The sequence below is a fragment of the Amphiura filiformis genome, chromosome 2 (genome assembly GCF_039555335.1).
Source record: "Amphiura filiformis chromosome 2, Afil_fr2py, whole genome shotgun sequence".
NCBI classification, from domain to species: Eukaryota; Metazoa; Echinodermata; class Ophiuroidea; order Amphilepidida; family Amphiuridae; genus Amphiura; species Amphiura filiformis.
In genome coordinates this window covers 13,935,148-13,953,937 of record NC_092629.1, presented here as the reverse complement: position 1 = coordinate 13,953,937, position 18,790 = coordinate 13,935,148, and the positions used below count along the sequence as shown (strand labels likewise).

Here is an 18,790-nt window from a genome sequence, read left to right as displayed (position 1 = left end):
TGACTAGAACTGCCCCATGCATAACACTATCCCTCAAATTGAATTGTCATTCATGGACAGCGTTCGAAATTTTGGTTGTCCGGTTGCCCGGGACAACTAAAAAAGTCGCCGGACAACCAAAAATACTGATTCGGTTGTCTGCCGGACAACCATAAATCTAGCCAAAAGTCACATTTGTAGGCCCACGGACAACCAAAAACTTAGACGGACAACCAGAAATTGTAATCTGGTTGTCCGTGGGACAACCATTTATTTTTCCTAAATTCGAACACTGTTCATGGAACCAAAGAAGTTTGCAGTGAAAAATTGAGAATCAACTTCTCCCTAATCTAATACTATACAGAGCTGTTACCCTTGCTCATAAACCTGATAAAAGGACCCACTCAATTCTACCTATTACTGTACTATGAAGACCTACATCTGAAAAACTATCAGAATCATGATCTTGTCTTCTTGTTGAAACACACTAATTCCTCAAACACAGGAGTGTGTTGATCTACATCTAGCTTTTAAAATAACCAAGAACAAATTTACAGTGCACTAGCCTTTTTGCTTAAAAAACAGGAGAACCAATTCTCTTAAAAACTAGGTGCGGGGTACAAAGTAAGCCAGTCATTAAGAACAAGATAGATTGATATTATTACGGCTGAAGAAAACTAAAGAGGTAAGGAAAGTAAACCCCCTTCAGTTGAGACCGACCCGTTTAAAAGGAAACAAAATGTTCCACGGCACCCTCTCCATCACTTTATCCTGATCGTTGTTGACTAAACGGTCAAATTTAAGCGGAGCAACCGATAACTGTTTGTCACTATTGCACACACACAACTGTGAATAGCTATGTAGGACAGGTTCACAGATGCTTGGTTTAGTCCCCTAAAAACCTAACATCATCAATTACTATTATCATCTCTCGGACAAGGTATTTTACCCATCCCACAATCCTTTGCAACATGATACATCACTTCATTTCATCAAATGATGCTCTCACCCCTTTCATTTTGAGAATAGACATGTTGGGTTGTTACTCGATAGTCAAGAAGTAAACATATTTTGCAAGAACTGGATGTGCTCTGTACACTGAAGTACATTTTGTAGAGCTATGCTGTAGTAGATAGCAAATCAGTACAGGAAATTAAAATGTGAGAAATGCATTTTGGGAAGTTTAACATATCCTCTCTGATCATCTCTCTCCTCTCGCGGTTACTTCCCAAGATACCTTGGAGAACATGACGAGGAGTTTGTTCGAGGGCCTCTTGAGAGGCATTCCTCCAGTGTAGATCAATTTCAACCGACCCTCCGAGGCTCAGCTATCATTTTAGATGGTTTAAACAACCCAAGATGGGCTGGAAACTTGAGATGAAGTGGCAGTGCGTGGAAATAAAGAGACAGGATTTTTTTGCGGATCAAGTCAAGTTTTCCCCCTTTGCTAACCGGTATCATATCAACCTTATGTCATCATCAAAATCTAGCCCGTAGTCCGGTGCAAAATAGAAATCACTCGCCTCAGAGGAGAATTTGGCTTTATGTTTTGTGTGTATGTTATACTTGTCACCCAGTTTAGACAGCGCATAATAAAAGTAGGACTATACCAAGTTCACAAAGCAGGAAACATGATATTGAAATTTACACAAGACAGGAAGTTTGGTTGGTTTTTTTGTGTTTTACTGCCACGCCTCAAAAAATGATGAGGACTATCTTCAAATTTACAGCAGAAAGCAAACTTAAAAGGTGACAAGATGAGAATGATATAAAAATGCATCAGAAATAGGGCAATGGGGGAGTGAGTTCATTTTTGGAGTAAAAATGCTTTGGTCTCATACCCACATACAGAGTTGAGAAAATAAATAGAGGAAATAATGTAGTAGCTTCATCCTGTCCATGTGCAAAGTACATGCAGTTTATAGTGAGTTGCCTTGACATTTTTTCTAGGACTGTGATGTAGGCTCATATCCCGGGACTGTCTTTAAGAATTTGCAGGAGAGCATTAAATAGCTCTTCTGGAGCCTTCAAGGAGGGCTGTTTAGAGCATTTACAATAGAATGTAAGGAGAGAATGGTCATTGGTCAACTAAGAAGAGCTAAAAATCACTCTCCTATATCAGATTTAAGGCAGTCCCTGGGACCCATCACTGAAAACCTAAATTGGTCAGCTGGACTAACTTAAAGCTAGTCCAGATGGTGCCCACCTGGACTAGCTTTAAACTAGTCAGTTTTGCTGGACTAACAAGGATGACTAACTTATCTTAGTCCAGCATGCTGGACTAGCCTTTAGTTAGTCGCTTGACTAGCTTTTGATTAGTCGCTTGACTAGCTTGATGTTAGTCCAGCACGCTGGACTAGTTAAGGTTAGTCGCTTGACTAGTTTTTTGACTAGCTTGATGTTAGTCCAGCGTGCTGGACTAGTTAAGGTTAGTCGCTCGACTAGTTATTGACTAGCTTTAAGTTAGTCCAACTGGTGCCCATCTGGACTAACATAGCCCTAGTCAAGCCAGCTGGACTAATGTAACATTAGTCCAGCTGGCTTGACTAACATCTCGACTAACCTCAAGCTAGTCCAGCCAGCCGAACAAACCTAATGCAAACCATACATGCAGTTGCAGATTGGATACAGTCTGATAAGGGTTATACAATTGGAAAGTAAATGAGCCACATGTGGATTAAGTCTAGATAGATTAATGTTTGCTTATTGCTTCCCTGCATGAATTTACAAGAATTATTCCATAGATAATCTTGAATCATGCAGCATAAATAGTGAAATATGAAGCAAAAGCAAGCACCAATAATAAGTACAGAACTAGACCTGCATGTTGGCGAGGATTTTGATTTTCTCTTCTGACCATGTTGTCTCATTTCATCTGGCTACCTAGTACCCACCACAGACTGTATCCTATCCTCTTTTGGACACATCAATATATTCTGAAATAAGAAACAATTCAAAGTCCAAAATAACATCAGAAAAAACTTTATGACATTCTTATCTTGCATCCAACATTATGATACCCAACTGTTTTTTGTTTAAAACAGCTTGGTTTGGCAGATTAAAAACATTAATATTGATCATGTTGATTACAATTCACAGTATAGAGTCTATCCAGATGTCATACAAATTAACATACAAAATAAACATCATGGATAGGTATAATACCATTTTTCACCCTGATATGGCAGTGACATCATTGCATAGTCATCCAGCAAACAAACTCTTGATGTTCCTTTTTTTTAAAATCTACAATTCATATTTGCTAACCTTAGAGAAAGCGAACGTTAGAGATAGTGGTCCTTAGAGATAGCGGACCACCGCTGGTCATGAAGGGCATTATATAATTTTTTAATGCCTGATTGTGAGAAAAATATAGTCATTAAAGTTTGTCACTCATATTCACAATAATGAAGTCACCACAATCAAAAGTTTTGATGAATCCATTTTGAATGTTTGTCAAATCATGAATCAGACAAGTTTCATGTGCATGATTCAGATAAATCCATCTTTGACAGGCAAAATTAGTGCAAGGTTCTTTTTTCACACTACTTGTTTGTGTAACGTCTTAACCTCGTTATTTTGCACGGCTGATGTACAGCATTTTCTTCTTGATGAGTTGCAATTGTTGGAAGTCTTTTTCTACCACAGTTGGGTTACATTTCAGCAGAACCTGAAAGCAAATTATACAAAAAGTTACTATTAGTTAAACTTTAATAGGCAAAATGAATATTCCTGCTTTCACATCTGGCAGTTTTCTGAAAAAATATTTTGTGTCAGCGAGAACTTTATTTACAGTTTCATACATGTATAGTCTACGGACCCCCAAAGTGACATGGAAGGAAAAAAGCGAGTCTGACTTAGTAACTTCATGGCCCAGAGATGGTAACTCAGGGCCCGAGATAGTAACTCGGGGCCCTGAGATAGTAACTCAGGGTCCCGAGATAGTAACAGGGTCCCGACATAGAAACTCGGGGTCCCGTCATAGTAACTTCGGGGTCCGACATAGTACATCATGGCCCGAGGTAGTAACTCAGGGCCCGAAATAGTAACTCGGGGCCCGAGATAGTAACTTGGGGCCCCGACTTAGTAACTCGGGGTCTGAGATAGTAACTTGGGGCACGAGATAGTACCTGTGGCCCCGCGATAGTAACTCGGGGTCTGAGATAGTAACTCAGGCCCTGAGATAGTAACTTAGGGCCTGAGATAGTAACTCAGGGCCCCGAATTAGTAACTCGGGACCCCAACTTAGTAACTCGGGTCCGAGATAGTAACTCGGGCACCGACTTACTAAGCCAGGAATCTGAGATAGTATTTCGGGCCCGAGTTACTAACTCGGACCCAAGTTACGATGTCGGGCCCCAAGTTACAATCTCGGGCCCCAAGTTTTTTTCTTCCATGTCACTTTGGGGGTTCCGTAATAGTCCCACCAATTAAACCACCAAAATTTAAGGAAGTTCTTACACCTCCAAAATTTTGGTTGGTCATGTATTTCCACATCATTTTTTAGAGTCCACCACCAGGGACAGTGTTTACAAATAGAGCGTACTGTCTTAAAGGGCATGGTCAGATTCTGACATTCTGTTGTGTTTTGAAGATACCTCACATTGAGGCCGGCATCACACTAATTTCTGATTTCTTGGTGATGACTTTTGAGTTAAATTGCCCTAGTAGCAGTTTTAACATTTAGCAGCAAAAATGTGTTTCACAATGGCCATAGAACCAATAGTTGAGGCAATACGGGGGCATTTGCTGCCCCATATTTTTCTTGGCCCCTCAAATTTTCAATTTTTGCAGCAATTTAACCCAAAATTTGTTGATTTTGCCCCCCCTGAAATTTACTCCCCATCCCCCACCCCCACCCAAAATCCCGGTGCCGCCACTGAGATCCATATGTGTGGTAACCACAGTTTATAACATTTAAACATGCTAAACGTAACATATTTCAGGCATAAAATTTCACTTGGGGTTATAATATATGAGCTTTCTTCTGATGCCAAAAAAAATCTTCATTTTGATAGACTATATATTTGTAACAGTAGGGGATGAGGCTGTCCCGGGGAGGCTGTCATCTGGTCATACATTTTTTCAATTACCTTTGTTATTTGAGTGAAATCCTCCAGACTGTATGTTGAGTCTTTCAAGCTTCACGGTTGCATCGTCAAAAAGGTACAGAACCTATATGAAAAAAATACATGACATTAAAATGGTATAATTTGACAAACTGTCGACTGTACATTTTGTTTGGGTCGTGGTTGTTATTCTAAAAAAGTGATAATTAATAATTTTGCAGACCATGCACATAGCATTTTTGGTTGAGAGCCCCTGGAGGAATTTCCAAACGGCATGCCCCAAAATGCTTGCCCCCCCCCCCTCTTGGCCTACCCCAAAATCCCCCCTTGTAGGCCCCCCTATAGGCCTATGGCAAATTTTTGGGATCCAATTTTGCAAACATGGTCTATATTGCGAGTGGGAAAATTTACATAGCATTTCCAAGACTGTTTCCCTCGCCTTTTAAGATCATTTTATTTAAAAGGTGCCCCATGAATGTGTGCCAAAAATTGCTCCCCCCCTTTTCGGCTAGCCACCCCCTCTCCCAATTTCATTTCACTTTATTCCAAGTAGTTTTCTTCTAATTCCATTGTGGTCCTTGAGCCATGAATTGCATTTTACATTTAGAATAAATTATAGCAACAAACAATAAAGTATCTAAAACAGTACACAACTTTACCCCCATCCCCAGTGGCGGTTTATGTTAGGCCTATAGCCTAATATAATAATTACATACTGTACACAGGCAGTCCCTAATTTAACTTGGAGGATCTGGGCTCATCAGCTATACCTTATAATATCATTATAAAGGTGCCAAGGCTTGAACTTACACTTTAATTGATGACCAAGGCCCAATCATGCCAATTGTATACATTGTAGACCCGGGATTGTAGAATATCAAAGTGCACACATGATTGCTATAAACAACAAAATTACTAGTAGTAGTACGTATGCATGTTGTATTGTGCTGTTACCACTGCTGTACATAGTGCATAGGCCTGGCATTCTGAGCTGATATTATTTTTGTCTTTCTGATGTAATATTATAACAAATTGCAACCTTACATATATCAACACAAAGCAAGACTTACCTTCATGTTCTACAAAATCTTGATGAATTAATTCCAGGACATTTTGTGGCAAAAACTTGAGAGTGTTGCTCTGTAGTGAAGTGACAGCAGTATCCAGTTGCTCCAGTTGACCTCAGCAGTTGACGGTTACAAAATGTATGTTTCCCCGCTTACAGATTTCAGTTGGGTCAGAGGTCACATACCACAGACTACTGGCAAATTGACTAACTTAAGCTAGTCAAGCAGGCGTCTTGACTAACCTAAACTAGTCCATCTTCATTTACCAAACTTAAGCTAGTCCTTCCCGCTTGACTAACCATAAGCTAGTCAATCCTGAAAACTAGTCGAGCAGGACAAATCACATTAGTCAAGCCAGCTGGACTAATCAAAAACTAGTCCAGCTGGCTGAAAACTAGTCCAGCAGGCTTGACTAGGTTGAAATACTAGCTTAAGCTAGTCAAGCAGGCTTGACTAACCAGTTTGACTAGTTTAAAGCTAGTCCAGCCTGCAATTGACTAGTTTAAGTTTTCAGTGATTACTTAAAATCAGGGTTCGAAGTAACTGGTTGTCCATTTGCCCTGGACATGGTAATCTAGCACTGGACAACCAAAAATGCTACTGATGGTTGTATGTTGGAAAATCTGCATAGTGTAATTTCAAAACCTTACATAAAATCCACATTTCAGTCATGATACAAGCCATGATTAAAAATAATGGATAAAGTGTACACATTAAAATCTACTATATTTTTGTCAACTATTCACCTTTTCGGTAAATCCCATAACCCTTTGCGAGTACACCTGAGAACTCGTCATTTGACGTCACGCCGATCTGCGCCGATGCGCACATCGTTCATGGAACATCGTTAGTGCGCATTGCAAGTCGGCGTGATGTCAAATGACGAGTTCTCAGGTGTACTCGCAAAGGGTTATGGGATTTACCGAAAAGGTGAATTGATCAAATATAACTACTACTAATGGGAGTTCTACACAGGTTTAGTAGTAAACTTTTGCAGAAGTTTTGATGCCGAAGAAATATGAACAACAAAAAAATGTTGCGGACCACCAAAACTTGAGACCTGCTTGTCCGGCGAACAACCACCTTTATTTTATTTCGAAACACTGCTGAATAGTGGTATCACTGGTTTTAATAAATTGAAATAAATGAGTCGCAATTTTTGTGGTACTTGTACATGTAGTTACATACTCTGTCATCACCAATTCGTGTACAGCCTTCCAACATAGAAAATTCATCCATGCTAGGATTGTACAATAATTTACAGTAAGAACAAAACCTGTAGCCGGAGGTTTAGTTGGAACCTAAACTAGCTGATTTACATGCAGGGGACAACAACAAAATGTTGACCACCTTGAGCCATTAACCTATTCCTAATAAGGGCAAACCTATTCCTAATAAGGGCAGACTCGCATTATAACCCAGCGTTGATTGTACAATTACATTCCCGGTCATGAAGTAACCTCTTTCTTAAAGGAATCTCTCTTCGTTATAATGGGAGACTTCACACATGAATTGGAATGTAGATCAATGTGTACTTCTGAGATGTGGATCAATGTGGATTTCTCTTTTAAGCGAGCAGGCGACACAAGCAGGCGACATCAGCGCAATGAACACCTTACATGCCAGCGTTCTGTAAAGTCCGATCCTGACTCCACTTCGTGGGATGCTTTTCAAACATCGCAGCATCATGTGATGAAATTAAAATGTACATTTTAATTTCATCACGCGATGTTCCAATGTTTGAAAAGCATGTGGGGTCTGCATCTCCTTTTATGGTCATTCTACCGACATTGATTTTCCAGCAGCCAATCACAAGCATGCATGCTTTATCGCAGTGTAATGCGAAAAAGTTGAACATTTTCCAACTCCATCGCGGACCGAAATTTCCACCACGCAATGAGAATTTTCAACGCTTAGCTTGTAAAAACCTAGATACTGGATATAAATAGGCTATTCTAGTTGAAATCAATTACCCCTGTGGAAGATTTTGGAAATATCTTCCACAGAGAGAGTATGTTTTTCAATGTAATTGGTCGGTTTTAATCATTTTGAAACCCATACTCCCTCTGTTTTATGGCTTTACCTATATATTCCACAACTGGAGTGAGTATTTCAAATGGAAGTTATTCAATTGTCTATTCTATTCAAAACTCCTACTCCCTCTGTGGAAGACTAGCTAAATCTTCCACAGTGGGAGTGTGGATTTTAGGAATAGCCCAATATGTATCACGGTACACATTGATGCAAATTAATCCGGATCTGGCCTTGTGTATGGAATCGCCCCATTGTCCACCTCTAGCAAGATAGGAAGCAGGATTGGATGTTCATGCACAGGGCTTCTGTTTAATTTTGTTGTGCTTTAAACAATAAGTTGAGGAAAAGTGTGATTCCATATTGTCCAGGGACGGCATGATTTGTATTCTCACTATACTCCAGTTAGGCCTACAGGAGACCTATGTTAGTGATTCACATTATTTGAAAAGCATTGGGATAAGGCAGGCAGTGGAGAGAACAAGGAAAGGGATAAATTGAAAAATGGTGATGTATCTGGGGGAGTTGAAGAATGATGTTGCTATCTACTGAAGATAGCAATTACAGTCTTTAAAATTATGCCAGTTGTATGAGGGAAAATCTGTTGTAAGGATATTTTGTGTTGTTGCTGTAGCAAAAGTAGTCTTCAAAATTGGTATGAAAAGGGTTGTGTTTGTATGAGAGAAGTGTTTTAGAAGGATTGTCTGTGGTGCTAAAATCATGTTGCTGTAGCAAAAATAGTCTTTAAATTTGGTATTAAAATGTGTGCAGGGGTGTGTTTGTATGAGCGATAGTGTGTAGGAAGGATTGTCCATCTTGCTTATAACCATGTTGCTATCATCTGAAGATAACAAGTGTTCTTGATAAATGAAATGTGTTTGTGTGTACATGAGATAAAAAGAAAGAGCTTGGGAGAGGAGAAGGAAGGGACAGGGACTCAGTGGAGAGGTGAAGGAATGGATAAGAGATGGATAGAGTTGGGTTGAATGGTTAAGTAATGTTACTATCTACTGAAGATAGCAAAATATATCAATTTATGCTGTGGACCAAGCCATCAGCCCAGGCATCAAAAGTTTTAAGTTAGTGAGTTATTTTTTTATTTGGATTTGCCTATACAAAATATTAAGAGTCGCAAAATTGTTACGAACAACTGTAACTGAATTTCTGAATGGATATTTGTCGGTGGGAAGTAGGTCTAACCTGTCTGCTTGTTGCTCTTGGCTCTATGGACCATCAGTTCTCAGCCCTTTTTATGAACTGCCCAAGAGACATTCTATATCAATTAGATTAATGACCTAACGAGGGTAGTCCTGTTGTTTCTCAATCAACTTAACTGGCCTCTCTACAGGCATGTGTACTTGTTTTTATGTCTAGTAGCTATGAAGTAATTACATATTGATTGGTCATTAAGTGTTACAAAGGCAGTGACTCTGTGAAATGCTGCTGTTCGAATTTAAGGAACTTTACTTTGAAGCAGTATTAACAGCGAAGACTTAGTATTAGATGTAACAACTATGACTTTAGTATATGAGAATTGGACTTATTTTCATCATGATAATTATGATTGTTGCAAATCAAAAATCATCTGCTTCCTGAAATCTGCTGTTCAAATTCAAGAACTTTAAATTTGACACTATATAAACAGGTGAGAAATATAGGACAATATAATTCACTGCTAAATATGCCACGGTTTTGAGAAAACAGTCTTTTCTGAATACCTATAGTCGATAGACTAACACTTACCATTACCCTACCTGTAAATCCTTATCCCTAACCCTGATCACATACAGCGTGTTTCTACTGAGCAAACGCTTGCGCGTGAATTCGGGTGAATTTGGGGTGATGCGAGGAATACGCAGTAACAGCCCCAGTAGAAACGGATCGGGTGACGATTTTGTGAGTGACACCAGAAGTTAGTCTATTACAATACAGTGTGAGCATTCAAAATCTGACCCTGGAAGGTCACAAAAACTATTTTCTGGACTCCCGCCCTTCCCACTAAATATGTGGGTAGTGAATTGTTACCCTGCATTTACAGCGCAGTAGAAACCCTCGATGAAGGTGAGAGGATTAAAATGCGGGTGAAGGTGAAAGCGCAGCAATGTGAGGTGCTCAGTATATAAACACGCTCATAGTGGGGTAGAGTACTTGTGTGTACATAGGGCTGCTAAGAATACGCAATTGCATTATTTGCAGCACAATTTGCTTATTTTGGCTAAAAATGAGTTTTTTTGACATTTTGGAAAAAATCTTTAAAAAAAAATTGAAAATTTTGTGTTTGTTTTTTTAGATTTTTTCCAAAATGCCAAAATACGCAAATTGCGCCGCAAATAACCCAATTGCGTATTCTTAGCAGCCCTATGTGTACAGTATTTTTCGCTCCCTTTGAGCTAAACATGGTCTGAGTTTGTTTTCTTCATCATTTTCACCGGGCTCCAAAATGGATAACATTACATCTGCCCTGGTTTTGCTATCATTCCAATGAAAGTGGTCAATGAAACAAGAATATAATTGCGCAGGTCTTCACAGAACCAAAATCTTAAAAGAGAAAATGGAACTACCCCATCTATAGTTTAGATACAGCCAATGCCACAAACCAAATGGTTCATTTCAAAAACCAGCTGTGTATACTATGTAATATGACAGGATGCTTTATTATTTTATAATCGTATTTGTCTTTCCCCAAATCTTTTGAAAATCAGTTTTATTGCCCTTGTGGTACTATTTTAAAATAGATAAATACAGGAAGATAAATATTTATTGTGTTGATGCCTGTGGTTTTGTAAAAATTTTGTCTCATGGGAAATAAATGATATGAATTTAATAGTATATAGTACATATCATATCTGATTGTGAAAGTTTGTTGTTTGATGTTGAAAGTACATTTTTATGATTGCTGCATTTTCTATTACGTATATAGATGTGGCTCAAAAGATGAATATGCTCGGTAATATAATTGAGATGTTATAAAAATTGTCATTGAATTTGGCTATTTTCAGCTAATATTATAATTTGATTTTAATATACTGTTCCTATGATTCAACTGAATACAATGAATGCAAAAAAAGAGGAGGACAAGCAAACTGATTGAAGTAACGTCAGGCTATGCCTGCACATGACAACAACTGCAAAAACAGCAGTAACAACAACAACAACAACAGCAGCAATAATAATAACAGCAAAAGCAGTGATTATTAATATCAGCAAATATGACAGCAGCAGCAGCAAGTCAACACTAATAACAACAATAATAGTACCAACAACAATAGCAATAATAACAATAACAACCAACAATAACAACAATACCAACATCGATAACAACAACAAAAACAACAACAACAACAATAATAAATCAAAAATAATGAAGGAAGGAATAGATAGTAGATTGAAGACAAAACTTCTTAAAAATGTGACAAAGATCACAGACCCTGGCTATTTTATATGAGTTTCTCAGAACACCACGCCATAAGTCCTAAAAATGCTCATGGGGAAAGGGGACTTTGCATAAAATTTACATGAAACCAAAATGGCCGATTATGCAGGGGTTGTACAAATTCTTTGCATAGTGTAAAAGTTATGTTGCAATTAGTTTTTGCCTTGGCAGTTTCTGTTCAGAACCTAACTAATCCATTTTCTCTGGTTTAGATTCAGGACATGAGAAGGGGAATAGGTGACGATTACAATGCAAATGGTTTAAAGATTGTTTTTACACATCCACAAACTGTGCAAATGTTCACATTAACAAATAATATAATTAGGTTCACCATGTAAATCAACCAACTTATTTGACATGTGAAAGAAATGCCAAACTCACCATGATGAATGAACATGACGTGCAATCAGAATCTTACAATGGGGGTAACATTCAGACACTGGTACAGGGTGGGTTTCTAAAGCCCCTGTTTAATAACTTTGGAAGTTGGTTGACAATAACGAAACAGACGCTTGTGTTTTCAGTTGGTTGTAATTGTTGAAAATGTCAAACCAGGGTTATCAAGCATGCGATTTGGCTGCCCAAATGTGTGGTTTTCAACATATTTCTTCTGAGAGAGAGAAGGAGAAGGAAGAGAGAGAGGAGGGAGAGGAAGTGAGAGTGGCATAGCCAGTGGGGGCAGGGGGCATAGTACACCTAAAATCAAAAGGGGAGAAAAAAGCGCCCAAAAGTGGATCCCGGGGGTCCCAGTTTCTGGGCACGCCCTTGAATATAGTTGTTATGCTGTCCAGTTTTCAGGAAATTTCATCCACAATTTGTTGTTATGTCTGATTAAGAATAGAAAAATGTCAAAATCTTTGTAATACTCATGGTTTCAGCTCAGGCATTTGCTGACAAAATTCAATTATAGCTGATTGCATATGAGTCCAAATTCTCACAATCAAATAACATGGTTCACATAGCAAAGCTACAAAATTATGCCTTCAGCTCATCTAATTGCTTCCTCTGCCATCAAATGATGATTTCTACAATGAATTTTTTTGTTCTTGAATTTTGAACTTTTCTGAAGGAAATACCAAAAGGTTGTAAAAGTGTGTTCTACCAGTTAGACTACAATCAAGTCAAAACTTAACATGCTGTGTAACTTGGAAGAAGCTTTTTGTTGGAACATAGCTTTCCCCCTTGTATTTTGCCGCCATGCCCCTTCCCCACAATCAATCATGGTTTAGTGTGTGTACTGCTTGTGCTTTTCTTTTTGTTACCACAAAAATGTTGTTCAAGCTTGTTTTGTTGTAGTTAATATTGAATAGCTTTTGTAATGCTGTAAACAGTTTCTCTTGTTGTGGTATAGGTTCATCAATCAACATTTCTAATTATTTTCAAAACACTTTTGTTACCAGTATAATGTTGATTAGCAAATACTATAGATGTTGTGGTGCGGTAGTGGAGACTTTATTCAGAAGTTACTCTAGAAGTCTAGCCACAAAATAGCTTCACATTTGAGGCTAGAGTCCATTGCTATTTGAAGTATGGGAGTATGCTATCGAAGTATGGGAGCAAGCACAGCCAATCATGATGAGCAAAATCAAAAATCAAAATGTTGTTTGAATTGCACTCTGAACATAATTTGGAATGTCCAAAATAGGTAACCTTTGCTCAAAATGATACAATGGACACATCAAAATAACTATCATCCAAGTTTGAACATCAACAGATTATTTACAAAAATTGATAATGCTAATCTACCGTAAAATAGCTTCAGACTCTTGTCTCGAATGCGCAACCGTGTGCAAATTCAAAGCTAGAGTTCTCAAGTAATTTTGAAATGAAGATATATGCCTCTTTTTAAGTTTAATAATACTTTTAATCTTTCTGGAAAATTTGTTCTGAAGAGACGTAGCAAAATTCTAATTGCCTCTCAATAGACTTATCATTCTTTCTGCCAAGGATCTTTGCATCGTTCCAAGATTCTACATGGTTTGCCTGTGCAACTTGGTCTGAAATAGCCAACTTCGTTTGCTCTTGCTCAAAAAAATTGGTGGAGAGAGATAAAGACTTCAAAAAGAGTACGGAACCTATTTGCAGAGGCTTATATCTATTTTTTAAAGGCTGCAGAGAAGTCTAACTACAATTGGAAACAATTTGTAACAAAGTGCATCTGCTGAGCATTGGGCTGTTCCAGTTGAAATCCATACACCTACCTATGGAAGACAAAATATGTTTGCCAAAAGATTTTTACAGAATTTTCAAGCTCTCAGTGATTTTTCAGTGATCATTTTACTGTTTCCAATAAAACCCCCAGACCGACTGACCCTACTTGACAAGTCCGACTACCGGTATAGAACAGGTGTTTTTTCACGTCGCAATTAGCGATAAAAGCATTTAAGGAGATGATTTTGATGAGAAAAAAGAGAGAGATGGACTATAACTTTCAATTTGTATGTAAATATATTACCACACCCTTCTTGGTAGCAACATGTGTTATCTATGGTGTGATATTACCATAGTTCACACCCATAATTGCTTATAAATGTAGAATGTCGTGATGCACTTTATGAATATGAAAGAACTAAAGGAGTATGGCGCATTGGGCTAATCCAGTTGAAATCCATACACCCACTTATAGAAGACATGACCTTAATCTCCTACACAGAGAGTGTGAATTTCAAATTGGGTTACCTGATTGGGTGACTCCATTTGAAATCTACACCCTTTGTGTTGGAGATTAAGGTTGTGTTGTCCATAGGGGTGTATGTATTTCAACTGGAATAGCCAATTTGACAGCCTCATCCCCCAAAGCAGCTGAAAGGAGTATGCTTTGCGTTACCATAATAGAACTCCATAGAAAATGTACGCACAATCAACCCCTGTCTCTTCAACTTCCAACTACTCACTTAAAGTCAGGGGTGCTTTAATAAAAGATATAAACCCTGGTATTGTGGAACTATATCCATAGCTCTCAATATCTGTAATCAGCTCTTGCCATAAAGCAAGCAAATCCACTGTAAAATATGCTAGGATAGTTCAGCTGATGTCATTTACCACATACCCAAATTAATTTGGCCTTAGCAGAAAGCTTTATACAGTATTTTGCTAGTTAAATTTTAGGCCTGATATATATAATATCCTAAGTTAACCCTAAAAGTCAAATCATCTTAACCCTAATCCTTCTCTGTTGGGGGTGATAGCAGTACATACTTTTGTCGAAACATCATGAGAGATGGAAACAGTGGTGCAGCCAGGAATTTTCAGAAGGGGAGGGAAGGGGGGGGGGGGGGTCAAGGTGACTTTCATGGGGTCCAATTTGGATATAAAATTGGATTGATTGAATCCATATTTATTGGTTTCTCTCGGAGAGTTTTAAAATATTGGACGAGGCGTTTGTTTGTAATGTATTTACACACTTGGATTCATCAAAACATAATGATGACAATTATTATCCAAAATGGTCAGAAGATGCCAAGAAGCACCCAAGGTGAGCAAAAAAGGTCCCCATGGATACAACAGTTGACTGAAACTTGATTGCATATGATCTTTAAATTACATTACATTACATGCCAGTAACCCCCCCTCCCTTCTGCTGGATATGAATTTATGTGACTTTATAGTTCCACACCTCTGAAGGAACATGTGTAGGTTATAACTTGATTTGGTTATAATAAAGAATAATTGCCATTATCACCAAATGTTGCAGGCACTACCATGTATTAAAGGTCCATTCAGTGATTTTTTAAAAACCAGAACTTCCTAAAATTCTTCAAAATTCAGATTTTTGCATTTTTAGAATAAGCATATAGATGTGCTACTGAAGCAGACAACAGTTTGAGTTTTAACCCCATGAGAACTACCTGCCGATTGGCCAAAAAGAAGTTTTCACTATCAGTTTGACTAAACATTGTTAGAATAATTTCACCTCGCAAAAAAATTGAGGTGAATTATTTGCAAAGCTCCATTCTGATTGGTGATTAAAGTAAAGATATCATGTACTTGACCAATCAGAGGCAGTGTTAGATCGGCAGGTAGTGTCGGGGATATGGTGCGTGTATAACTGAATAGGCCTTTAATCGCATAAACCACTTTTAGGTGCAATATATAATTTGGCGACAGACACATATTGATGTCAACATGTGCACACTGTAAAATGATTTTAATAGTTATTATTTCTATTGTCATCTTTAAATCTTCATGTATAAATCATTGCAAGTGTCTCTTGCTGTAATTATGAATGATGCCATTTGTAGAAAAAACCTGCAAATTATTTTATTGCCGATTAAGCCTGTGATAAAGAAATTGTAAGCTTTTACCACCCTATATTTTACTCAGTAGTATCTTTCACAACTGGAGTGAGTACTGTATTTCATAGAAATTGCCTACTTGTCTATCCTATTTGATATCCATGCACCCTCTGTGGAAGACTTTAACTAAATCTTCCACAGAGGGAGTGTGGATTTCAAATGAAATTGCCCATTGCCAACTCTCAGAGCCAACTGTATAGCCACTTCGATGGCTTTTAGGGATTGTTCATGGGGTTGGTGCGAAAAAATAATAAAAATATGATTTAAATCAAAAAAATTCTTGGTTTTAAGCAAAATGTGATTTTTTTCAAGATTTAAAAGAAATCAAAATCAGCAACCCTGATTTGTAGTATGAATCCAAATTCATTACAGATTAAGAAATTGTAACAGTATATCGTGCAGTCGAATGGACGTACTGTCGGTGGTGGCAGATGACATTAATGTATCAATGTTCAAGGGCGCGGTAAGGTGGCGACCAATTGTCTCTAGATTTAGAGCATGAGCATTTGGCAGCCGCAGATTACGCACGCTGACTAGCCCATCAACTAGCTGCCAGTGATGTGACGCGTGGAATCCTTGCAGGGGAGATGAGAAAAGGAAGTTCTTCACGGGGGATACCACCTCATTGGTAGTATGTGTATGTTATAGAGTAGATATGGGGAGTTGTAGTTTTTGTGGTGTGATATGGTCAGATGGTGAATAGGGAGAAGTGATACAAATTTGTGTGAAACCAAAAACTAACCAGAATTTCACCAATAAGTGTTGGATGTTTTCTCTCCACGCGGGCTTCAGCTGCAGACGACAAGTTTCAATCCTGTTTTTATTCAAACATTTCAGAATTGTAAATTTATAAAATCAACATCTCAGCAGTGTACCTTTGGGGCAGCAGCAATAGGGATCTGGTAGTACACATATCGCCCTCCACATGTTCAGTGGCGGCACCAGGAATTTTTCGGGGGCATGGGGGGGCAAAGTGAAATTTTTTTTTTTTGGGGGGTCTATACAATAACTCATTGATAATACTTTGATAGCAAACATGTGCAGTGGTGGCACCAGGGGGTGCATGGGGGAGGAAATGTCCCGGAGGGCAAAATCAACAAATTTTGTTCAAAATTGCCCCCAAAAGTGGAAAATTTACTAATTTTGGGTTTTTACTGGGGCAACTGAAGGGGCAAGAGTTCTCACTGTACACTGGCCAACACATAAAGCAGTTATAAAAATACAACATCAAGCAATCATAGTTATCTGGAAATCATAAGTTATTCAAATCATTCATTTTCATGAGTACGCTAACAAGCAAACATCTACAAAATTTTTACCGTTTCCAGCTGTGGTCTAAACAAAATGGTGCAATATAAAAGCCAAGTGTATGTATGTATAAGAGACCAGAATAGCCACAATAAATATAGAGAGGGCATCCCCTGTGCTGCACATGCTTGTTCATCTGTGTGAGAGGCGTACAATAAGTTTGTTTTCACTGGTTCTCAGTTCATTATGTTAGGAGTGGTACTTTTATGCTGTGGTTATTTGTCTTCAATATTTACGTTGGGAGCAAATGAAGCCATTAATTCATGCTGCGCTTTCTTTTCTTTCTTTTTTCTTTCTTTTTAAAATCAAATTTGACCATTTTGCAGAGTTGCAGTTTTGTGGTATGGTTTTGATCAGAGAAGATATTATACTCTTCCCAGAATCCTTTGCAACATGATACATCACCTCATTCCATCAAATGACACTCCCATTACTTTGTACAGGTTCTCTTTATTTTCATGTTGAGTTAGACTGACTATTTTGCAAGATCGAGATGTGCTCTGTTCATTGAGGCACATTTCGTCACTAATAACCCATGTTGCTATTTTAGCAAATTAGTACAGAAAATTGAAATGGAAATGCATTGTGGGAAGTGTAAGATATCTTCTCTGGCTCCACAGCACACTGTAAAAGTGACTTTTTGCATACATAACAGTAAACTATTTTTGTATATTTTGCGCTCTGTACGGCTACCATGAAAATAAAGATGCACAATCATGTTCTAGGTTGTATGCATATAAGTAAACTCAAAATTGTGAATTGGAAAAAAAAAGATTTTTGGTGAGAAAGCACATATTTTAGCGGTCTTTGAAAAATCCAGTTGCATATTTTGGCCTCCAAAATAGTGTATTCATACACAGATTATAGAAGTAACAGGCCTACAGTAACTACAAAGTGCAAACTGCATATTTTAAAATGAGGGCACTTTAGCAGAATTGCTTCAGGTATGGAGGTAGGGAGTGTTCATGTTCGTAGTTCATTTTTTTCAACTGCAATCATTTTAGTATTCCAAATTCAGAGCCTTATGTTGCATAATTTCAACTAAGAGAATCATCATCTGGAAAATCAGTGCACTTGTTGGGATATGGCCCAGACTCAGGCATGAGAATTTTCCTTTTTGAAAGGAGTCCCTTATTTTTTTTTGGCCCAAAATTCTGTGTATTTATTTCTTTCTAGGCCGCTATGACCATATTTGACAAACTTTTCCCTCTTATTTTTCCAGAATTTTCCTTTTTTTTCATTGAAATATATTCCCATGCCTGAAAACTCCTTCATACTCTAGCTGTTGAATTCAAATCTGCTAAACCCTTATCGCTATTCCTCATCGCTGCACTGACGCAAACCAAGCCTGAAATCGTCGGACCTTCACCCAAACCCCCCGAGGGCGTACATGTTAAAAAAAATCCACTATTTATCCTGTAGCTGAAAAATTGATGTAGAAAAAGAGATAACGAATCATCTGAACCTGTCAAAACGATTTGAGATTTTTTGTCACTGACATCAAAATCGCATTGTTATCCGTCCTCTCGGATGCATAACATTTCTTTTCTCTTATGCTGACAACAGAGAGGATATCGTACACCTCCCACAATGCATTTCTCCCATTTC

The 18,790-nt window shown here is 38.1% G+C and overlaps 1 protein-coding gene and 1 long non-coding RNA gene across 4 annotated transcripts in view; one reads left to right on the top strand and one right to left on the bottom strand.

Annotated features, from left to right (window-relative positions):
• Positions 1–18,790, top strand: part of LOC140145914 (vitamin D3 receptor B-like) — a 495,422-nt gene that overhangs the window by 49,554 nt on the left and 427,078 nt on the right. The gene's annotated exons all lie outside the window — the stretch shown is intronic.
• LOC140135448 (uncharacterized) lies at positions 2,548–6,210 on the bottom strand. The gene is made up of 3 exons (XR_011856516.1): positions 6,119–6,210; positions 5,073–5,154; positions 2,548–3,649 (listed from the first exon to the last, which is right to left on the bottom strand). It is a non-coding gene; the product is annotated as an uncharacterized lncRNA (long non-coding RNA).